Source organism: Papaver somniferum, chromosome 9 (genome assembly GCF_003573695.1).
Source record: "Papaver somniferum cultivar HN1 chromosome 9, ASM357369v1, whole genome shotgun sequence".
Classification (NCBI taxonomy): Eukaryota; Viridiplantae; Streptophyta; class Magnoliopsida; order Ranunculales; family Papaveraceae; genus Papaver; species Papaver somniferum.
In genome coordinates this window covers 161,161,278-161,170,637 of record NC_039366.1, presented here as the reverse complement: position 1 = coordinate 161,170,637, position 9,360 = coordinate 161,161,278, and the positions used below count along the sequence as shown (strand labels likewise).

Here is a 9,360-nt window from a genome sequence, read left to right as displayed (position 1 = left end):
AGAGTCAGTGCCGTCCTGTAGTTTTCGCGGGGAATCCTGGACTTCTTCTTCAAGTGATAGCTCACTCTGACACGATTCTTCATGGTGGGGAGAATTTTCATCGTTCTCCCCGATTAATTGCTAATCTTTCCGTCGGCGATAAATGACTCTCCCTTCTACGTCTCGATCGGTCGTGAAGTTTGTCCCTGGAGTTGAGACTTGATCATTATGGCGTTTAGTCGGTGCAGTAGGTGACTTGATCAGTTTAGCAGCTGAGGATGACGGATCGTTATCATCCTTCTCGATAGTCTTCTAGCTTGGAAGTGGAGTACTGCGAATCCTGCTTGGAGGTTCCGGGACGACTTTTTGAGATTCAAGGAACTCAGTATCATAGATGGGAGCATAAGGAGATGATAAAGCCGGAATGCGAACGATCTTGTTGTCGAGCAGGGCCTTCATGCATTGATGGTATGTTGAAGGAACCACCTTGTTATCATGGAGCCATGGGCGTCCCAGTATTATGTGATAGTCAGGTTCTTGCTCGATCACATGAAACTTTGCTTTCGATCGAATTGGCCCCACCCTCAAATCTATGTACGCATATCCATATGTATGGCTTTGACTTCCTTCAAATCCTATCATTAGGATGGGATAGCGAACAATTTTACCTCGTGGGAATCTGGCCATCCTGAGAGTCTTCATAGTGACAATGTTGGTGGAAGCACCGGTGTCAACAAGAGCTCTTCTAAATTCGGTGTCTTTGATGAAACCAGTGACACACAATGCTTGGTTGTGTCCTTCATCCGTCATGCGATCTTCTTCTCCAAAAGAGATGTTGTCGATCGAATGCCCAGGCACTAGGGAGACTTCTTCAACTGATGGTGTTGGTGGCGTTATTTGCACGCTGGAGGATATCTGGTTGAGTGCTGAAAATGTGTCTGTGCGCTGATCCCTGGAGAAGTGCAGGAGTTCACATAGATTTTCGATCAAATGTGTGACCTCTTATTTTACCGGCTTCTCGTATGTGGTGAAGCTGTTGATTTGAGGGTCAGATGACGCTTCAGTCCCCGATGTTGAGACTTCTGGAGCGGAGGTACCGCCTAACTCGGATGTTAATTTGATGAGAAAGTCGAGGATGTGGTTTATCGTCTCCTTCATCAGGTCCGTGTTCCTGGTATGGACCTCTAGGATTCGAGCCAACTCTGCCAAAGTCGGGCTCCCTCTGCCTTCCATGTCGCCAGGTGTAACATGAGGAACGTTGCCGTTTGAAATATTCTGATCTCAATTACTTGAATTAGTCCTAAGACCAACCATCTTGTGAGATTGTTAGATTGCAACCTAGAGAATGACCTCCCACTGTGGTCGCCAATCTGTAGATGGGGAAAAACGATTTGCTGGTTTTTAAGGAATTGAGGAGACGACCGTACGGAGGAGACTCCTCGAACCGAGCGAAATTTTAAACCTCACACAGATGCACCGCTGCAAAGGGGATGCTTTAGATTCGAGAGATCAATCTGTAGTACTCCGTCCTAAAGCAAGACAATGACCGTTCCAGAGTAAATTCGGTCACAAGAGAGGATGGGTTGATCTGTAGGAGGGAAGCTGAGAAATGTGTGAGATCAATGGTGATCGAGATTGTAGGTGTGTGAATTCTGAATATGATAAGCTCTGAATGATTGAAATTGCTCAATTGAGAGTAGTTGCTCAATTGATGAGTTGATGATCTCGTGTTGTCAGTTTGACGTGAGATTGATGATACTGATGATGATGATCAATCATGATTCAGAGACTTATTTATATTGCTGGAATTTTAGACACCATGATCCCATGAAGTGTGACAGTTGATGGAATCAATGAGTGGGGAAGTGGAGATCGTGTTTGAAACCAGTTGCTCATCGTGTGGAGACTTGGTCGATTTTCCACCCACTACCTCGTGAATTCCTTCAACTGATTCCACGACTTGCTCACATTACATCGTGTGTTTGAACACACGTACCGTAGACCGCCAGACCAAAACCCTAAGTGATATCCTCCTAAGTGACACGATTGATGTCTCGTGGTTTGTTAGTCAATTAATGACTTCGTGGTTTGATACGACGATGAGTCCATGTAGTTGTTGAGGTTAACATGATGTTCTGAAACTCATGAATTGAACATGTTATGAGACAGAGGTATAGTTCTTACGATGAAGCGAGCAAGTATTGCTCCTTCGATGGATCGTTGAATATCAATTGTTGAACCATTATTCCTTGGTTTGAGAAAATATTCCTCATCTGAGCAAATGCTGCTCACGTGATGAATTGTTGAATATTTGATCGTCTGAGCATGTGTTGCTCATCTGATGGACTATTGGAAGCGTACCAAAGATATTAATTAGAATACTGGTCGTTGAACTGAGCATAAATAATAAAATTAATGACCATGAGGTCGTCGTAAAATTATTAAGGTTGGAATCTGGAATGATGATCCTTGGATTCAGAAACCCTAATTTGATCAATTGATGATCAATTCATGGTTCGTCAGAATTTTAACCATGGGACGAAGGAGGGAGCGACTACATGGGACCGTGGATCAACCATGTAGTGTCCATATGCTCACGTGAGAAAATACAAAGAACTCCTGAAGAGTTGACGATTTGTTGGTGGAAGAATGATTAAATGTTGGCTTAATCATTTATTCAAAAATGCTCGTCTGAGCCTTAGGTGAGAAAACCTAATTAATTATGACGAGGCGAGGGACCGACCATGGAGTCATGAAACCGGCCCTGGGTTGTCACGTGCCTGACGATCACTTCATGAAAATCCAAAGTGTTTGGAAGAGTTTTGGACCTAATACGAGCAATTGTGCAAATTAGGTCAAAACTGTGAAAATTGATGGGACCGGCTTCCGTGAGCAAAGATCCAATCTTGGTCGGTCAAGATAGCGTGCTCGTGTCCCCAAGGAGTTTGTGTCTCAGTCCTGAGAATTTTGATATTTTCTGGCGTGCAATTGAGCATCCATTCGAGAAAATATGCCAAAATTAGGGTTTCGACGAAACTGAGGAAAACACCATGAGATGATGAAAAATAATTATAAAATAAGGAATGAGGAGGTGTGGGAGCGTCATGGTCAAGGCATGGTCGTCCGGTCATGACCACGGTCCCGTGGTGCCTTTTCCTTAATTTTATAATATTTTGATGATTTTATGAAAAATTCATGAATTTTGAGAAATTTGATGAATTTCAGGAGTTTCCATGAATTGAAGGAGTTTTCATGAGTTCAAGGAAGCAAAAGATATTAAAATAATAAAACAAGGGCGTGTAGGACCGTGGAAGGCATGGTCGGCCGGCTAGGGCCCGGTCCCACGAGTTTCCCTAATTTTATAATGATTTTAATGATTTTATTAAAAATTCATGAATTTTGAGAAATTTGATGAATTTAGGGAGTTTCCATGAATCGAAGGAGTTTTCATGAGTTCAAGGAAGCAAAAAATATTAAAATAATAAAAAACAAGGGCGTGTGGGACTGTGGAAGGCATGGCTAGGGCCCGGTCCCACGAGTTTTCCTAATTTTTTTAATATTTTTAGGTATTTTGATGATTTGAGGAAATTTTTCCTAATTTGAGAGAAATACCATGAAATCAAGGAATTTGATGAATTCAAAGAAAACTAATAATTAAATAATAAAACAAAGGGGCGTGTGGGACCGGCTAGGGCATGGCCGGCCGGCCAAGGCTTGGTCCCACAAGTTTTCATAATTTATTTTATTTTATTATTATTTGATGACTTGTGCAAAATACCCTGAAATCAAGGAGTTTTTCATGAAATTAGAGAAATAATAATAATAATAAAATAATAAGAAACCGTGGGTGTGGGGCCGGTTGGGACCAAGGCATGGCCGGTTGGCCAATGGTCACGCGCCACACTCCTTTCCTTAATTTTATATTATTTTTTATGGATTTATGGAAGTACCATGAAACCGAGGAGTTTCCTCGAGACGAAGGAGATTTGATAAAATGAGAGAATTTTCATCAAATCATGAAAAATAATAAAAATGCATTAAAAATATAAAACTGGCGTGGGATTGACCACGACACGGTCGGTTGGTCGTGTGTCCGTGCTCCCAGCACCCTGGTCAATATTTTTAATTATTTATTATTTTCCTCTCTATTTTGCATAGGTTCATCGTTTCGTTGTATTTTTGAAATACTCGTTCGTGCGGTGACTGTTAGTGTATCGTCGTTGGATACACCTTCACCATTTGAATCGGGGCTTACTTAGAGGTAGCTCAGACGCCCGGTTGTTGATTATTTATTACTAATTGTGGAATCCAGTGGAGAATAATTCACAAAACTGAGTAATAAGATGTTTATTATTAATTCATATGATCAGCTGAGGATTCGACTACGAATTCATAATAATAAAGTGAGCATTACCGTTCCATGTGATCGTATATTCGACCATAGAATCGGAGTAATTAAGATTTATCTATTACCATTTATGAGACCAGTTGTGGATTCGATCATGAAATCGGAGTAATGAGATAATATAGTTATTGCTATTCTATGAGATCAAGTCGTGGATTCGATCATAGAATCAGAACAATTGTTATTGCCATTCCATGGGACCAGTCGTGGATTCGACCATGGAATAAGAGCAATTGTAATTAGGAATAATTAACTTTGTGGCTCTATACTAGCAGAGCAAGCTGTCTAGGAGCATTAATTATCCCGATATGAGCTTGTTGGTAAGTCATATCCTTTATATAGTCAGGGTAAACTCGTTTTTTGTTCCTGAAGACGTTATCACTCTATACTAGCAGAGCAAGCTGTTTAGGAGCCGTCCATCACGTGATGCTATATAGAAATAATCACTGAAAGTATTCAGTATTCATGAGATATGTCGTTGTCCAGTCGTGAGACTACATATCCACATGTACTCTGAGAGAAGGTACTCTCCGTTGAGAATTCGATGAGAGACCCGTGTCTCGATACTCGCATCTGATTGCTGAATCAGAGCTTCGTATAATTATGAGTTTGCGAATTTAGCCTTTGTCGAAAATCCACCATCTACACCATCACATGAGGCACCCGAGGCTTCTGAACCCCAATATGTTTCTGGCTTCTTCCTAAACTCTAGAAGGCTTCAACATGGAGAGAGCAACACTTGCCCTGGGCTATATGCGGCATAGAAACGTTGCTAGGTTTTGCAAAGTCTATGTACTTCTCTTCAAGGTTTTGGGAAGAGATTGTTAATCTCCAAACATCTAGCGTCTTGGTAGACTCTCAAAAGAGCGCACAAGATTTAGTAATGAGCTATACGGCTCCCACAAAGAATGAGTTCAGAGTGTTAGTGAACTATGCATAGTGGGATGCAATCAGACGCAAGCAGCACTTCCGTTTCATTCTCCCTTTAGGTTCTGTTCTCCGCATTAGTTGTCCATTAGTTTTCTTAATGTAATGAAAATTACAGCCGAGCTGAACATTCACGTTCACATTGAAAAGTAATCAATAACAACAAAAAATCACATTGCTCGATCACAAAAAGTAAATAAAATTGTTAGTGTAGCTGACTGTAAGCACCAAATGTGAACCCCTAGATCAATATATCCAACAGAGAAGCCATTTCACTTTCTATGAAATCTTGAAAAGAGCCTGCAGAATTGCGTTCCCTAACAGAGAAAATTGTGCTAAAAGTTGAATTTTTTATTTGTGGAAGTAAATTTTCAATTTTCAGTTTTGAACTTTACATTTTTACATTAATGTGTTTTAACACAGTGCGAGTTTATTACACCATAAAGGAAGAAGATTAGCAGAACATAAGATTTATCAGTGACTACGAAAAACAAAATAACAAATGACCTCCTCCTACATGAACAGTAGTGCAAGAAAAGAAAAGAATCTTACACGGGCCTCCACGAAGAAAGTGCAAAGAGAATTCTTCCCTTCCATCCTAGCAGCATCCACTGGCTATTTGCATCTACAACAAAATCCTTGTGGTAGCCTGATTTCACCTTTTCTTTCGCCTTCTTCAGTATATCTTTGTGCAGGGGGAGTTGCAAGAACCCAGCTCTCATATTCCTTCCCTGCCATTGTTTATAAGTCTCTGGCCTCTCAACCCTCTGTGATCCCTCACATGCTATAATGTTCAAAGCCTCCTTCCCGAGGATGTCTCTCTCGATCAATATCCTCTCTGGATGCTCACGGGGAATATTTGATTCAAGCACATCAAACGAAGAAGAAAAGTGAAAGAGAGCCTCACGTAATCGAGTGACGAAGAATGGGGAACTATAGGCACCATTCAAAACCCCATGGATGCAAACATTGGGATTCATCTTCCTTATCAGGTTCAGAACGGCATTTCTTGGACTGTCCAATATAACAGTCTCATCAAGTAAGTTTCTAGCTCGAAACAAAAAAGTTGACAACAAGGAGTTCATCTTTGACAATATTGAGATCCTCAAGTTGAATGGTTTCCCATTTCTGAGCAATGGCATGGTACTCGAATGGGACATGGAATTTCTCAGCATAAGATCCTAACCGACGGCCAGTTTCTTCAACCATTTCAGATGGACGGAAACCAGGTTCCGGCAATTCTATCCCAGTAATTCGAATTTTAGGTGGACCACCTTTTCTTTTCGAAAGCCGCTGGATAAGACAAGGCCACTGGAAACCATAGAGGATACAGAAATCTATTATATGCAGGGTAGTAGCCTTTTCAGCCAGATCATCAATTGTTTGGTTCACAAAGAAATTTGATATGTTCTTGAACGGGATTGTACCCATAAAGAGATGATAAGCTTTCAAAATATCAGCAGCTGGTGCTCTCTTGTGCAAGAGGGTTGAGTAAATCTGGCTCCCTGATCCAGCAAAACGTGCCTCAAGACCATTAGCAAAGCAATGGGCTAACCTTTGTGAACCATCTCCACTCGGGGATGAATGTTGTCTAAGCTGCTTCAGTAGGTCACTAGCAGTGCCACGATCATCAGCAGCAACAGCTTGTGCACAGTGAATAAGTAGTGTCCGCAAATCCACCATGTCCCCTTTAGCCTTCTGTTTCCTACCACGGGGTTTTCCACCATTAGACCCTCTTAATTGCTCATTCTGCTGCAACTTCTTGCTTACTTCAATCTTTAAGGAGTCGTTGGGAGTTGAATTTGCTTTATCACATTTTCCTTCATTCTCACAGAGCAATACCATATCAAACATAGCTGATCGTAGCGTTTCTTCGGAGAAGACTGCTGATTGCTTATTACTTCTCCCTTCTTCCAATTCTAAATCTTCCCTGTACAGATTCTTCTTCCCTCTCGAAGCAGTTGACAAAGTCTCTTTCTCATCCTTCTTGTCCAACTTGACCTCAACGTCACCAGTTTCTTTGTTTCTTTCTCCATTAGAAAACCGTTACTCTCTTGGTTAATAATCAAGTTCTTATCATTTGGAAGAAACTTATTTGCTTCCTCGACGCCTTTCTGGAACTGCCAACCGGATTCACTCTCAGAAGACACATCATGAAACTGAACCTTCTCCTCCGGCAAATCTACTTTGCCTTCTACAACAGCATTGAAACCATTTGAAGAGTTGAAAGATGATTGAGGAGTCATCTGGAATGTAAAATCACTAGGAAAACTTTGGGTATGAGATAAAGATTGATACTCACCAATCCAACTAGTTTCAGCTGCAATGCTACTACTACTGCTGCTGCTGCTGCTATTGTTATTACTATTGTCAACTTGATTTTCTGGGTTGTAATGAGGAGAACGGGGGTACTGCTGGCCTAGAATTTCATAAAAGGGTCTCTCTGTTGCTTGGAGAGCTGAACAGTCTTGAAACAGGCTGTTTTTCTCTTCAATGTTCTCTTCCATAAGCATTTGGGTTATGTACTTGAGAACCACATCTGAGAAATCATATTCTTCCGGAGAAAAATCTTTTTGAAGATTAAAATTTGAGGATGAGGTCGTGATACTAGGATCCGTAATACTACTACAACTATTACTACTAAAATTAGGATTTTGATCTATTGAACTTTGATCAAGGGTATTATTCTCTTGTAATCTAAAGAAATTCATAAGGTTTTCATTAGAAACAGACTCAGTATTTGCTTTAAAGTCAGTAATTGAATCGACTAAACCTCTAAAACTTGAATCCATAACCTATAATTATCTCTATTAAAAGAAGAAAAAAAAAGTAGAACTTTTAGTTTCAGATTTCGTCCGGACCTTAAAAAAAAATTTAAAAAAGATCCTGCTACGATTGAAACAACATCAAGACATATGGAATCATTTAAATGAAGTAAAGACGCACTAATTTCCACAGTAACTTGAATAACTCAAAAGAAACGACTAAATCTGATGCCTTTGAATACAAAATGAGATACGGGAAGCAGCAGTAGTAGTTTGCACTAGGTTATGATGAAATTAGGATACACATAGAGAAGGCGTACCTCAAGATTTGGGAAGGAACCCTAGAAAGGCAGAGAATAGAAGCCATTTCTTAAGCCATTTCCTTTCTAAAAAGAAATTGAATACCAATGTTTAGTTTAGACTCCTCTCATTTTCAAAGTCGAAGAAAACAACAAGTGGCTCGCGCTCTTTCCTCTTTCTTTCGGATTGCTCAAGGAACCTGCAAGTAAAACCAATAGTCGAGGGCGATTACAAATAGTCGAGGGACATCTGATGCTTCCGCTTAGACAGCGCAACGGCCATCATTTTTATTTGAATCCTGGTGTTGATGGTGGTTTTTAGTTTAGGATCAAAGTTATAAAACCCTATATTTAGTGTTATCCTGTAAAGGAATAAAGGTCATTTAAAAATAACGAGTGCTCAAAATTCTTTACACATGTATTGAACAACTCAGTATATAGATAAAGTTCATTCAGAATGGTGATAGCAATCCCGAATATTCTGCGGATTCTATCTTATGCCAATATTATTAACTAATGCATGATTTGTCTTGTATTTTTTCCGTGCTATGTTCCGAGCCGAACTCTCAATACTGACATGACATGACGATCAATGCTCACTCTCAGCAGAGTAGCATGAATCTCCCGAAGTGCTAGTATTGGGATCTGCACAAAAAAAAATACCGACTACATCTCTCTGACAAAGAGATCAACGTATTCACACACTTTTAATTAAAGTTAGCGTGATCAAACACACATTTATTTCTTAAAGAAAATCTAGACTGTTAATATTAGTCTCAGAAACGATCACGACCACGCAATTTGGCCGCACGTTTAACAAGCATAGCTTACTCCTAGCAGGACTAGGCAATCACTGTAGCAACCACCGGCGAGCCCACCAGTCCTCTAGTTGATCGGCCCCCGTGTTGCTCATTCACGAGCGCTTCAAACGCCGACCCAAACATGAGCGCTTGCACTGCATAAAAACGAAGCTCGAACGAGCTAA

The 9,360-nt window shown here is 40.5% G+C and overlaps 1 pseudogene; it reads right to left on the bottom strand.

Annotated features, from left to right (window-relative positions):
• Positions 1–5,647: 5,647 nt before the first annotated feature.
• LOC113313468 lies at positions 5,648–8,708 on the bottom strand (annotated as a pseudogene).
• Between the last annotated feature and the right edge of the window lie 652 nt (positions 8,709–9,360).